Below are 14,936 nucleotides of genomic sequence, written 5' to 3'. Positions count from 1 at the left end.
GACTTGATTCTTGTGTTCCTCTAGTGTGCTGTTGGATCTCTGTATAATATTTTATATTTCAGTCAGTATATGTTTAATTTCTAGTTGGTCCTTTTTTATATTCTTGAGGGTCTCATTAAATTTATCAGCTTTTTCTAAGAAATTCTTGAAAAACCTGACAACTGTGGTTTTGAACTCTATATCCAGTCATTTGTGTTCCTCCATTTATTTCGTTTGTGATCTGTTTCTTTATCTCGGCATTTTCGCTAGTTTCCTGAGTTGGTAAGGTGGGTTTGTGTGCTAGGTGTCCTATATGGTCCAATAGGTCAGCCTCCCAGTTACCTGAGGTGAACGCTCTTGGTGCACTCCTTTATGGACTGTGTGTACAGCCTTGTTGTAGTTAAGTCTTGATTGTTGTTGGTATCACTGGGAGGAATTGATTTCCAGGCCAATTGGCTGTGAGGACCCACTGTGTCTATAATGGAAGAACTGCTGTGTTGGAGACATGCTTATGGGACAGCACTTGCTTCAGTGGGGCTTTTGGTGCTCACTGAGTCTGCCTTTTGAATGTGTCACTTATGGATGTGAGGAGTTGAAATCTAGTGTTGTCTCACACTGACCACTAGGTACACTGGCTTCTGGATCTCCAATGGGGTGCAGGTCAGCTACTGTCTGAGTCCACCAAGCAGGAGCTACAGTGAGCTACAAACTCCTCTTTGCTTGGAATTTGGAGGTTTTGGAGCTGTCTGACCAGAGCTGCAGTTTGTTAGGTTAAGCTGAGATAGGGCAGGCCATTTATATGCAAAAGCCACTGTGTGGAGCTTGGGTGGGGTCTCAGGGAGTCACTAGGCTAGGGCGTGGCAAACAGTGATGTCTGCCAGTCAGCTGTCTCTGCATTTCCACGTTTCCAAGTCCCCAAACCCTGCACCCCAGCACAGTAACAACGATTGCTAGGCGCACCTCTGCAAGAAAGTCACCCTCACTTTCTGACCTGATGGCAGACAGTCCAGCTTCTCCCTGTAGGAGTTTGGGTCCCCAGCGTCTCCCCAGAAACTGGAGTTCAGAGTAATCGGGAGCTTGTCTCCCTTTGGGTTGAAAAAAGCAGCACACCCAGAAGCCCACTGCCAGCTCGGTTTGCGCACCTCTGTACCTCAGCTTTTCAGCACTTGTGCATGTCTCAATGCTCTTTCCTCTTTCCTTCTAGTTGTGGAACTTCCACTCAGCCAGCTTTCCCGTGGTTCTGGGTGATAGACGTTTTGTCTTTTAGTTGTAGTTTTGAAATTGTTGTGCGAGGCAGCAGTTTAGGTGTTTACCTATGCCAACATCTTGGTTTCTTTCTTTCTTTCTTTTCTAACCTTTTTTTTTTTTTTTTTTTAATCCTCACCTGAGAATATTTTTCCGTTGATTTTTAGAGAGAGTGGAAGAAGAGCAAGGGAAAGACAGAGAGAAATATCAATGTGAGAGAAATACATTGATTAGTTGCCTCCTGCATATGCCTTGACCAGGGCCCAGACCAGGGAGGAGCCTCCAACTGAAGTACATGTCCTTGACTAGAATCAAACCCAGGACCCTTCGATCCACAAGCTCCCACACTCTGTCCACTGAGCCAAACCAGCTAGGGCCTTCTTTTAATAACCTTTAAAAAATATTTTAACTGATTTTTTTTTATAGAGAGAGGAAAGGTGTGTGATAGAGAAAGAAACATCAATGAAGGCTGGGTCGGCATAGCTCAGGGTTGAGCATAAACCCATGATCCAGGAGGTCACAGTTCAATTCCCTGTCAGGGCACATGCCTGGGTTACAGGCTCAATTCCCATTGTGAAGCATGCAGGAGGCAGCCAATCAATGTTTCTCTATCATCATTGATGTTTCCAACTCCCTCTCCCTCTCCCTTCCTCTCTGAAATCAAATTAAGAAAGAAGAAAGAAAGAAAGAAAGAAAGAAAGAAAGAAAGAAAGAAAGAAAGTTAGAAAGAAAGAGCTCAAACCGGTTTTGCTCAGTGGATAGAGCGTCCGCTTGCAGACTGAAAGGTCTCAAGTTTCTGGTCAAGGGCATGTTACATTGGTTGCAGGCACATCCCCAATAGGGGGCGTGCAGGAGGCAGCTGATGGATGTTTCTCTCTCATCGATGTTTCTAATTCTCTATCTCTCTCCCTTCCTCTCTGTAAAAAAATGAATAAAATATATTAAAAGAGAAAAAAGAAAGAAATATCAATGAAAGAGAGAAACATAGATCCACTGCTTTCTGCATGCCCCCTACTGGGGATCCAGCCTCCAACCAGGAATCAAACTGGTGACCTCTTGGTTCATGGGTCTGCACTCAACCACTGAGCCACACCAGCCAGGCAATGGCCTCCACTTTCTGAGCCACAGTTTCCTCATTTGTGAGGTGGAGCTGTGAGGACCCAGTGAGTTAGGAAAGGTGCCAGGAAGCTCTCAACCACAGAGGTTGCTCTGACCTGCTCTTTCTTCTTTATTTAAGCTCCTCCCCACCAGGCTAAGTCATCCCCTTGTCCAGGCACCAGGCCCACACAGCAGCCAGCACTCCGTGTCCCCTTCCCCCCATCCTCCCAGCCATCCTCCACACTACCGTCAATGCCTCTCCCCATCCCAGAGTTCCCCAGCCTGTTCTACCCTTGTGTCCTCTGGGACCCACTCCCTTTCAGCCACCAAGAGGCTTCCTAAGTCTCCCCACACCCTCCCTTCCCCCCTTTTCCAGATATCACAGAGGCCTGTCCAGCCCCTTCAGGCCCTACATGACAAAATTATTCCCAGGAACAATGAGGAAGTGAAATGAATAATATTAGTGGCCAGAAAAGAAATGCAAGCAGAGAACATTTTCTTTTCTTGAACCTCATTCATATGAAATCATGCCGGCAGAAAAAGAATTTCAAAATAAACATTACAGTACAAAAGAGAAAAAATGCACTGCTATTTATTCAAAGCTTATTGAAAGATTCAAAGCTTGAATGTGGATCCTTTGGTTACAGTTTGCTGTAATAAAACTTTATGTAAATAATTGTGAGGTTTTTTCCCTTTCTTGAAGAGAGGCTGGGAGGGAGGGAAGGAGGCGGAGGGAGAGAGAGACGGAGTGCATGCCAGCAGGTTGCATTGCCAATGGCTGCTTTACAGGAAGGCTCAGCCCCGAGTCCCGCTGCAGACACGGGGCCCTGAACAATTAGGGGTGCCCTACAAAGGCCCCCCCCCCCCCCACCAATAAAGATTTAGGGCCAGGGCATCAGATTAACATTACCTCCTCCTGCCCGGTTCCATGGGGAAGTCCCTCCCACCCCCGCCCCCCGGCGCCTGAGTTCTGCCCCGGAGCCGGTGCCTGCGGTCTGGAACACGCAGGGGGCGGGGTGCTTATAAGTCGGGGGAAGAAACTGAAGTGGCAGCGGGCTGAGCAGCTACAAAAACACATTTGGTGGAGAGGGGCCTGAGTGCCGAGCGTCCTGCTTCTTAAGCTAGGTGCTGGGAACACGGAGTTTCATTCCTTTGGGTTTTGTTTTTTTCTAAACGGATTCTTGAAGTAGATGCACATGCAAACCAGTACAAACCACAAATGCAGAGTGAGGTGGCTTTTCACCAACAACACACCGGGACTGCCAACTCCCAGACCAGGAAGCATTTCTAGCCCCTCTCCCCCTCCCAGCCCCTCGGGGCTCCTTCAATGGGTCCCCTCCCCTCAAACCCACCATCATTCTGACTTCCGGCTGCACGGACTGCTTTTTCCTGTCTTGAATTTTGTATAAACAGAATCAGAAAACATAGTCTCTTTAATGTCTGGCCTTTTCCACTCAACACAGTTTAAGACGCATTCCTGCTAGTGTGTGCAGTTACGGGTTATTCTCATGGTGGTGCATGACTCCACTGTGTGATTTGCCCAATTTCTTACCGATTCCCCGCGGGTGCGGGCGTGAGCCCAGCGGACAGAGGGAACAGGCAGTGCGGAGGCCCTGAGGTGGGACGTGTCTGGTGCTGGGAGGGCCAGGTAGCTGGAGAGGAGCAAGCCAGGTGGGGAAGGGGGCGATGAGGTGAGAGAGGTACAGGCCACAATGGGGACCCTGGCTTTCACTCTGAGTCAGATGGAACCTCAGGAAGGTTCTGAGCAGGGGAGGGGCTGGATCTGAGTCCCTCAGCTGTAGGACAGAAGAGCTCCTGGGGGCAAGTGCAGTAGGGAGGCAGGTGGGGGGTAGGGAGAGAGGCAGGGAGGGAGCCATGGTGGGAGGCAGGGAGGGAGGTAGGCAGGGTGGGAGGTGAAAGATGAGACAGAGGGCCTGAAACCAGGACTACAGGCTTTATTAGAAGAGAAGGACCCTGCCGGGCCGTCTCACAAGGGGGAGAAGCAACTCATGCAGAGGTGAACACGCCTTTTGAGGGGAGGAACGGGAAGGGGTGGGCCTTAGGGTACTCGGCACGCGCTGATTGGTGGTTTCATGTAAGGCACGTGATTAGGCACTTAGGGACTTAGGAAGAGGCGGCGGGGGGGGGGGGGGGCCTTAGGGTATTTGGCAGGTGCTCATTGGTGGTTCGATGTACAGTCCATATAAGGTGCCTGATTAGGTGCTCAGGAGTGTCCAGGCAGTTTATGTCACACTCTGTCCCTCAGTTGGGGGAAGGGAGAATCTATCATTCCATGCTTTTGGTAATATTAAAAAACAATTGAGAGTCCAGGCAAGGTCAGGGGGTGAAGGTCCATCTTCCGTAGCTACTTCCTGCTGAGAGGGGGCGTCATTAGGGGCGTCTACCCTGGGTCTCAAGGATTCTGGTGACATAGGTGTCTCTAGGTTCTGAATTCAAGGCCAGATAGATCTCTCCCACCTTCTGGTTGGCGATTCCTAAGTACCTAAATGCCTAATCATGTGCCTTATATGAAACCAACAATCATCGAGTGTCGAGTACCCTAAGCTCCATCCCTTCCTGTTCCTCCCCTCAAAAGGCGTGTTCACCTCTGGACAGGTGGCTGCTCCCCCTGCGGGGCAGCCCGGCAGGGGTCCTTCTCCTCTAATAAAGCCTATAGTCCTGGTTTTCAGCCCTCCGTCTCATCTTTCAGGAGGCAAGATGAAGCCAGGGTGGGAGCCATGGAGGGAGGCAGAGAGGAAGGCAGGGTGGGGGGCAGGATGGGAGCCAGAAGTGTTAATTTTTTTAAAAATATATTTTATTGATTTTTTTTACAGAGAGGAGGGGAGAGAGATAGAGAGCTAGAAACGTCGATGAGAGAGAAACACCGACCAGCTGCGTCTTGCACACCCCCTACTGGGGATGTGCCCGCAACCAAGATACATGCCCTTGGCCGGAATCGAACCCGGGACCTTTCAGTCCGCAGACCGTCGCTCTATCCACTGAGCCAAACCGGTTTCGGCAAGTGTTTACTTTTTTTTTTTTTTTTTTTTTTTTTTTTTTTTTTTTTTAAGTCTTCATCTGAGGGTATTCTTCCATTGACTTTTAGAGCGAGGGGAAGAGAGAGGAAAAGACAGAGAGAAATATTGATGTGAGAGAAACACATTGATTGGTTGCCTCCTGCATGCGCCCTGACCAGGGTCTGGGGCCCTGGAGGAGCCTGCGACCGAGGTCAGTGCCCTTGACCAGAATCGCACCCAGGACCCTTCTACAGGCTCAATGCTTATCCACTCAGCCAAACTGGCTAAGGTGGGAGCCAGAGGTGTTTAGCCTCAGAAGGCATTTTTCTGTATGTGCTTAGTGATATATTGAATTTACTCTTATCTTCTTACTTTGTGTCTCTGTTGTCCCCATTTTCTCTGTGCGTTTCTCCCTCTCTAAAGTGGCTACATTTTTTTTGTTTTGTCTTGTGATTTCTTCCTCGCTCTCTTCCTTCTACCAGTTTGCAATCTATACACCATTTCTATTCTTTTAGTAGTAATCCTTAAGGTTCTACCACACATTCTTTTAAAAGTCAGGTGTTAAGTTTAACCTATAGTTGAATCAGCATACTTGGATTATAGAGTGCTTAATCTTTTTTAAAATATGTTTTTATTGATTTTAGAAAGAGAGGAAGGGAGAAGGATAGAGAGGTAGAAACATCAATGACAGAGAAACATGGATCTGCTGCCTCCTGCATGCCCCCCACTGGGAATCTAGCCTGCAATCCCCGAATGTGCCCTGACCAGGAATCAAACCAGGGACCACTTGGTTCATGGGTTCATACTCAAGCACTGAGTCACACCAGCCAGGCCAGAGCACTTTATCATATCTTTATCGCCCCAGTTATACTTATATTGAGATTGTTGCCCAGACTTTTACAGTTCTCATTTCTTTCTTTTCTTTTTTTTTTTTTAAATAAATCTTTATTGTTCATATTATTACAAATGTTCCTCTTTCCCCCCGCCCATTGCTCCCCTCCACCAGGTTCCCACCCCACCCCTCATTGTCCTCACCCATAGGTGCACAGTTTATGTTCAGTCTCTTCCCACATTCCCCTCTCCCCTTTTCCCCGAGAATCGTCAGTTCACTCCCCTTCCATACCTCTGATTCTATTATATTCAACAGTTAATATTGTTCATCAGATTTTTTTTAATTTCCTTGGTTCTTAGATTCACTTGTTGATAATTACATATTTGTTGTTCATAGTTTTTATCTTTATTTACTTTCTCTTCCGAAAAAACCCCCCTTCAGCAATTCATATAATTCTAGTTTGGTGGTGATGACCTCCTTTATCTTTTTTTTATTTGTGAAACTCTTTATCTGGCCTTCGATTCTGAGTGATAGCTTTGCTGGGTAGATTATCTTTGGCTATAGGTTCTTACTATTCATCACCTTGAATATTTCTTGCCATTCCCATCTGGCCTGCATGGTTTCTGTTGAGAAATCAGCTGACAATCATATGGGTGCTCCTTTATAGGTAACTACCTGCTTTTCTCTTGCTGCTTTTAATATTCTCTCTTTGTCTTTTGCTCTTGGAATTTTAATTATGATTTGTCTTGGTGTGTTCTTCTTTGGGTTCCTTTTGTTTGGAGTTCTGTGTGCTTCCTGGACTTGTAAGTCTAATTCTTTCACCAGGTGGGGGAAGTTTTCTGTCACTATTTCTTTCAGTATGTTTTCGATATCTTGCTCTCTCTCATCTTCTGGGACCCCCATAATTCTGGTGTTGGTTCGCTTGAAGTTGTCCCAGAGGTTTCTTACATGATCTTCAACTTTCTGGATTTTCTTACCTTCTTGCTTCTGCTGAGGAGTGTCTTCTGGCTCTTTATGTTCCAAATCTTTGACTTGATTCTTGCGATCTTCCATTCTGTTTTTAGGACTCTGTATAATATGTTTTATTTCAGACAATGTATTCTTTATTTCTTGTTGATCCCTTATTATTTCTTGTTGATTCCTTATTATTTCTAGTTGATTTTTTCATATCCTCATAGGACTTATCGATCTTTTCTAGGAAATTCTTAAAAAGCCTTATAAGCGTGGTTTTGAACTCTATATCTAGTCACTTTTTGTCCTCCATTTCTTTCTTTTGTGATCTATTTCCTTGTCTCGGCATTTTTGCAGCTTCCCTGAGTTGGTAGCCTTAAAAGTCTCTGTGTTTTGCTTGGATGGGGCAGAGTTTCAGGGTGGAGCCTACAGCCTTGGCTTCCATCAGTCACATCAGCCCTGCCCTATGAGGCTCCTGAGTCTCAGTATTCCACAGGGTCCATCAGTACTCGCTGCAAGAACCTCTGAGAGTGAGGTGCCCTCAAGTTTCGCCTGCTACCATGCTACCAAACAGTCTAGTCTCTCCTCCACTGAGCCCAGAACTGGTGTTCAGTTCAGTTGAAAGTGGGGTTGGAAGTGGGGTTCAGAGCAGTCTGGAACTTTTGTCTCCTTCCCACCAGGGCAAAGCCTTGGCACAGCCAACCGTCCCTTCTCTGCACGCAATGTGCGCACCTCCGGGGGCTCTGCCTTTCTCTGCTCCCTCGGGTTTCTGCCTTACAGCCCAGTCTCCCTCTGTATGAGCCTGGGTCACCGGGGTCTGGCCTAGAACTGGGGTTCAGAGCAGTCGGAACTGGGGCTCAGCACAGTCTGGAGCTTTTGTCTCCTTCCTGCTAGGGCAATCTGGCAGCAGAGTCAACAGTCTGTCCTCTGCACGCAATGTGCACGACTCCGGGGGCTCTGCCTTTCGCCGCTCCCTCGGGTTTCCGCCTCACAGCCCAGGCGCCCTCTGTTTGAGCCTGGGTCCCCAGGGTCTGGCTTAGAACTGGGGTTCAGCACAATCCAGGTAGTTTGTGCTTCCCACTAGGGAAGACCAGCCAGGCACTCAGCCTCTCCCTCCTCTCCAGCTCTGTCCTCTCCGCGTGTGTGTGCAGCATGTCTCCGTACCTTAGGCTTTTACAACTCCTCTGATTTTCCTTCTGGTTTTCTCTTTCCTTCTTGTTGTAGAATTTCCAGTCAGTCGACTTTCCTGTAGCTCTGGGCATTGTCCATTTTATATTTTAGTTGTATTTTATTGAAATTGTTGTGTGCGGCTGCGATTAGGTGTTTATCCGTGCAGCTATCTTGGATCCTCCTTCACGTTGGCCTCCACCACGTTGGTATCCAGTTCTCATTTCTTAAAAAAAAAGCTATTTATTTGGAGATAATTTCACACAGACAAAAGCAAAACTAAGATAGTACAAAGAACACATACACTTTGTACTCAAATTCTATTAACATTTTTTTCATTTACTTTTTTTATTTCCTCCCTCTTTCCCTTGTTTTTGTTTTGTTTTGTTTTGTTTTGTTTTGTTTTTATTTTTTGTTTTTTTTGTACCATGATGCTAAGTTATGTACCTTTTATTCCTAAATACTTGGATGTATTTTCTTAAGAATGGAGATATACTATCTAATAAAAGACTAATATGCAAATTAACCATCACTTTGCTACACCAACAAGCCACATCCACCAGCCAATCAGGGGAGAGCATGCAAATTAACCCAACCAAGATGGCTGCTGCCATACAGCTAGTAGGAGGTTTGGGTTTTCCCGGCAATGGAGGAAGTTAAACTTTCTGCACACCCTGATGGGCCAGGCCTCCACTCAAAGCTACCAAGTTTCAATTAGAGAAGATAAATAAATTCCAACAAAAATGACTGTGGCCAGACTAGACCGGAGGCCGAACTTGGGATCTGACAAGATGGCCAGGCTGCCCCGCAGGATTTTCAAGGAAACCCAGCATTTGCTGGCAGAACCAGTTCCCGGAATTAAAGCAGAACCAGATGAGAGCAAAGCCCGTTATTTTCATGTGGTCATTGCTGGCCCCCAGGATTCCCCCTTTGAGGGAGGGACTTTTAAACTTGAACTATTCCTTCCAGAAGAATACCCAATAGCAGCACCTAAAGTATGTTTCATGACCAAAATTTATCATCCTAATGTACAATAGACAAGTTGGGAAGACTATGTTTAGATATTTTTAAAGATAAGTGGTCCTCAGCACTGCAGATTCGCACAGTTCTGCTATCGATCCAGGCTTTGTTAAGTGCTCTCAATCCAGATGACCCATTAGCAAATGATGTAGCGGAGCAATGGAAGACCAACGAAGCCCAAGCCATAGAAACAGCTAGAGCATGGACTAGGCTATATGCCATGGATAATATTTAAATCGATCTGATCATCAAGTGTGCATCACTTCTCCTGTTCTGCCAAGACTTCTTCCTTTTTTGTTTGCATTTAATGGACACAGTCTTAGAAACATTACAGAATAAAAGCCCAGACATCTTCAGTCCTTTGGTGATTAAATGCACATTAGCAAATCTATGTCTTGTCCTGATTCACTGTCATAAAGCATGAGCAGAGGCTAGAAGTACCATCTGACTGTTATGAAATGTTTAAAAGCAGTGACCCCTCTCTGCGTTTATTCATTTCTCCACATCATGGTTTAAGTATAAAGCACTGTGAATGAAGGTAGTTGTCAGGGTTAGCTGCAGGGGTGTGGGTGTTTTTTTGAGGGGTAAGTATGGTAGTTTAATTTTAATTTTATGGGCTCCCCCCCCTTTTTTAAAAAAATATATTTTATTGATTTTTTACAGAGAGGAAGAGAGAGGGATAGATAGTTAGAAACATCGATGAGAGAGAATCATCGATCAGCTGCCTCTTGCACACCCCCTACTGGGGATGTGCCTGCAACCAAGGTACATGCCCTTGACCGGAATCGAATCCAGGACCGTTCAGTCCGTAGGCCGACGCTCTATCCACTGAGCCAAACCGGTTTCGTCTCTTTTCCCCCTTTTTATGGTGATCTAATTGCATTGGTTAAATGCAGCTAACCAGTTCTTTAGAATATGCTCCCTTGCCAAGTCTAACTTTATTTAGATTCTGTAGGTGGACAAGCTTGATTATTTGAACCAAAATGGGAACATTAAACAAACACCATGGCCCTCATAAATAACATTGTGACTTTGCTGTCAAATGTAGAATCCCCCCTTCAGGAAAAGCTTGTGACCATTTTGTATGGCTTGTCTGGAAACTTCTGTAAATTTTATGTTGTAGTAAAATATTTTTTGTTATTCTAAAAAAAATTTTTAAAAATGACTGTGGCCACTGAGCAAACAGGAGGTTTGGCTCTGCTCAAGGCTACAAAGTTTCAATTATAGAAGATAAATAAATCCCAGATCCAAGGGTCTCCACTTGGGTTGTTGGGAGGGTGTGGCCAGCCTAAAAATCACCACAGGCCCCTCACCCAGTCCACTTCATGCCCCAAGGGAATCCCCACCCTGATTCGGGACACCCTTCAGGGCAAACCAGCCGGCCCCCACCCATGCACCAGGCCTCTATCCTATCTAATAAAAGAGTAATATGCAAATTGACCATCACTCCAACTTACAAGATGGCTGCCCCTATGTTGTCAAAGATCCTGCCCCCATGTGGACACAAGATGGCTACCACAAGATGGCCAGCAGGGGAGGGCAGTTGGGGGCAACCAGGCTGACAGGGGAGCAGTTGAACATCAATCAGGCTGTCAGGGAGTGGTTAGGGGGTGATCAGGCTGGCAGGCAGAAGTGATTAGGAGCAATCAGGAAGGCAGGCAGGTGAGCAGTTGGAGTCAGCAGTCCTGGATTAAGAGAGGGATATCCCATAATGGAGAGGATGCAGGCTGGGCTGAGGGACACACTTCTCCATGCACAAATTTCGGGCAATGGGCCTCTAGTTCTCTTATATAACCACAGTACAACGACTAATTTTTTTTAAATGCATTTTATTGACTTTTTACAGAGAGGAAGGGAGAGGGAGAGAGAGTTAGAAATGTCGACGAGAGAGAAACATCGACCAGCTGCCTCTTACACACCCCCTACCAGGGATGTACCCACAACCAATGTACATGCTCTTCACCGGAATCGAACCTGGGACCTTTCAGTCTGCAGGCTGACGCTCTATCCACTGAGCCAAACCGGTTTCGGCACAATGACTAATTTTAATGAATTTATCAATACACACAATTTTTCTCATCTACTATATAGCAGTTTTGTTATTGATCCAATAATGTTCTAATTTATAGCGTAACTTTTCCTCCTGTACAGCAAGCCTCGGAGGTCCCTCCCACCAGTCCAGCAATAGTCCCAGAGCTGCCTCTCATAGGCCCGGCTCCTGGGAAATGGCCATCCCTGAACCAACAGCAAGGGTGCCAGGGAAGGGACTCACTGGAGCCGCCCTGCAGGGTCAACCCAGACTCATACTGACGGAGACGCTTCCCACAGAGAAAGCATGATGCCGGGCGTGCAGGCAGCACGTGGCGAGGACCTGCATCGTCCAGGAAGTGGCTCTCACAGTGTGGTCCCCAGATGATCAGCAACCCCTGGGAACTTATTTCAAGTACAAGTTCTCCATCCCTTCTCCAGGAGCGGGGCCAGCAACCTGTCATTTAACAAGCCCTCCCATGACTCTGATGGCCTCGTTGTAGGATGTAAGCTAAGTCACGATAGCAAAGAGAATTTAGCCCTGGCTGGTTTGGCCCGGTGGATAGAGCATCAGCCTGCGGACTGAAGGGTCCGGAGTTCCATTCCAGTCAAGGGCACATGCCCAGATCGCGGGCTCGATCCCCAGTAAGAAGAGTGCAGGAGGCAGCCGATCATTGATTTCTCGTTGATGTTTCTATCTCTCTCTTCCCCCTCCCTTTCTCTTTAAACTCAATAAAAATAAAAACAAAGAGACTTCAAAATATGACAACTAAACTAAACAGGAATTTACTCTCACATATACTCCAGGTGTGAGTGACCCAGGTTGGCAGGGGCCCAAGTTCTTTCCACTGTGACCCGGCTGTTCTGTGGGGTCGTTTTGCAGCAATCCCCAGCTGTTGTATTACTTTACGTCATGATTATTTTTTAAAATATATGTTTTATTGATTTCAAAGAGGAAAGATGTGTGAGATAGAAACATCAATGATGAGAGAAATCATTGATTGGCTGCCTTCTGTGCGCCCCCTACTGGGGATCAAGCTGCAACCCAGGCCTGTGCCCTTGACTAGAATCGAACCTGGGACCTCAGTCCGCAGGCCAACCCACGGAGCAAACCAGCCAGGGCTCACGATTATTTCTGATGGTTCAGAAAAGGACTCCAGAGCCAGACTCTGCCGCTAGTAGCTGTGTGATCTTGGGAAAGTCTCCTAACCGCTTTGTGCTTCTCACGTGATGAAAATGGAGATGATGATAACGCCCATTTCATAGGCCGGACAGGATAAAATGAGGTGAGCTACACATGCATACCTGCTACACAGGAAGCACTATTGATGTAGCAGCGATGATGACGGTGATCTGTGATGACGACGACAACCACGGCGATGACCTTAGTCTGCAGGCCAAAGGCTGGAAGGTCTCGCTGACGACTGAGCGCCTGCCCCTGGGGCTTGAGAGGACGGCAGGTGAGCTGTGGCGCATGTGCAGCAAGTGCGGCGACTTCCTGGATTGTTCCTCTCGGCACATTCCAAGGGCCCTGCAGCCCCGGGCTGGAGATGTGTGTGTGTGTGTGTGTGTGTGTGTGTGTGTGTGTGTGTGTGTTGGGGGAGGGGGTGCAGGGATGATAAAAGCCAGGACCTTGGCACAACCACCAGATCCGGTGGGGGGTGAGGGGGATGTTTGGGGTTCTCAAAACCTCTCCCCAGCCCACTCCACCTCAAAGTTTCCCTGCACTGTTGGCCTCCCTGCCCCCGTTCCTGGGGCATTATTCACAAGGGGGTCATGGGACACCCACTATGGGAATGTTTGGGAATTGCCTACAATATTTGCGTATTTTCTTCTGTGAATGTCCAGAGCTTTCCACAGATTTTCAAAGGGATCTAGAACCCCAGACACTATTTGGAACGCTCTCTCTTCCTCCAGGAAGCCTTCCCTGGTGTTCTCTCAGACCGGGTCAGGTGCCTCCTCTGATGGTCCCCATCCCTCCCTGACACTGCGTGTGCCTTCCCCGCCTGAGCACAGGTGGTCATGCCTGGTGATGTGTCTATATCTCTTACTGAAGCTTCATGAAGGCAGGGACCGGGGATTAGTTATGCACCAGCATTGTCCAACACAGGGACTCACATGCCAAAAAGAGCCGAAACCGGTTTGGCTCAGCGGTAGAGCATCAGTCTGTGGACTGAAAGGTCCAGGGTTCGATTCTGGTCAAGGGGCATGTACATTGGTTGCGGGCACATACCCGGTGAGGGGTGTGCAGGAGGCAGCTGGTCTATGTTTCTCTCTCATTGACATTTCTAGCTCTCTATCTCTCTCCCTTTCTCTGTAAAAAATCAATAAAATATATTTTAAAAAAAGAAAGAAAGAAAAAGAAAAGATATTTAAGGATATTGGTCTTCCTTACCGCTGGGCCTTTGCAGATGCTGTTCCTCCACCGGGAACACCCTCCTCCACGACTTCATCTTCCCACCCCATCAGGTTCCAGCTCAGACATCTCCCCCAGCGAGAGCCCTCCTGGCTCTTACCCCTAAGGTTGGCTAAAGTTTGTGTCCCAAACACTCACTCATCACAAAGCAGATCTGGAGAACATGTGTTGCCTGAACGACCGAGGGGTCAATGTTTGGGCCAGGTTCCCCGATCAGCTGCAGGGTCGCTCCCTGAGCCCTTTCTAGAGTTTTCTTTTTCTTTGTGATGGTTTTGCTGACCTCTACTGCACATGCCCTACCGCTCACTGACTCACAGTGTGCAGGGCCCGGCTTCCAGCACAGCTGTTGGTTATCGCCCTTTGTGGGGTCCTGAGCCCCTCACAGTCTGACACCCTCCCCGCCAAGGCCCCCGTGCCGGGTGTTTCTCACTGTCCCATGGAAGGGGAGAGAGTCTGGCTCCTCCCCGCCCCGAGGGAGATCAGGAAAAGAACAGGACCTAGTCCTAGGCCCTTGCTATCTGCCCAACCCCAGGGCCCGCCGGTTCCCAGGAGGCCAGGGTTCTGCCAGCAGTCACTGAGCACTTGCTATGCCAAGGGCAGTTCTAAGCACGTGACACAGGGGACAAGTCACTTAACCATGATCAACACGCCTGCAGACCAGGCCCTGTCCGTATAAGCCTCCGCGTGGCCCCGTGGGAGTGCCGCTCCTCCTGAAGCTCTGGAGGTGCACAGGGCCAGGAGGGAGTCCCAGCCCCCATTACACAGCCGGAGCTGTACTTGGGAGCTAAAACTGGTGGCTCATGGGCCAGATCTGACCCACAAGGTGGTTATAAAAAGATTATTTTAAATCGGGAGACTTCCCTCTCTGTTTTGCTCCCGTAAGCAGGTCGTGTACCCTCACCTTTATCTTGCACGCTCTGCCTCACTCACCTGGTCCCATGAGCGTTTGCACTGGAGACCCTGACAGTGACAGGTGGGTGGGGAAGACGCAGTTCAGTGCCTAGCAACCCCCACTCCTGACCGTCCTCTGTCCCGAGATAATGCCCAACAGGCTGCTTTATGTTCTCTTTGGGGGTGCATTTTGGATTCCTGACATGGCCAGGACATAGGCAGGGGCACTGGGGACTCCACGCTGGGTACCTGATCCTCTCCGCAGCTCATTCCAGCCTCCCCCCAGACTGCC

At 48.0% G+C, this 14,936-nt stretch overlaps 1 pseudogene across 1 annotated transcript; it reads left to right on the top strand.

The window, feature by feature from the left end:
- Window positions 1–9,050: 9,050 nt before the first annotated feature.
- Window positions 9,051–9,888, top strand: LOC311610011 (ubiquitin-conjugating enzyme E2 N-like; annotated as a pseudogene). The gene has a single exon. The product of its transcript is annotated as a ubiquitin-conjugating enzyme E2 N-like (transcript).
- The last annotated feature ends 5,048 nt before the right edge of the window (window positions 9,889–14,936 follow it).

Source organism: Pipistrellus hanaki, assembly GCF_964339955.1.
Source record: "Pipistrellus hanaki genome assembly, chromosome: 15".
Lineage (NCBI taxonomy): Eukaryota > Metazoa > Chordata > Mammalia > Chiroptera > Vespertilionidae > Pipistrellus > Pipistrellus hanaki.
The sequence above is the reverse complement of the archived record's forward strand: the minus strand, read 5'-3'. Positions and strand labels throughout refer to the sequence as shown.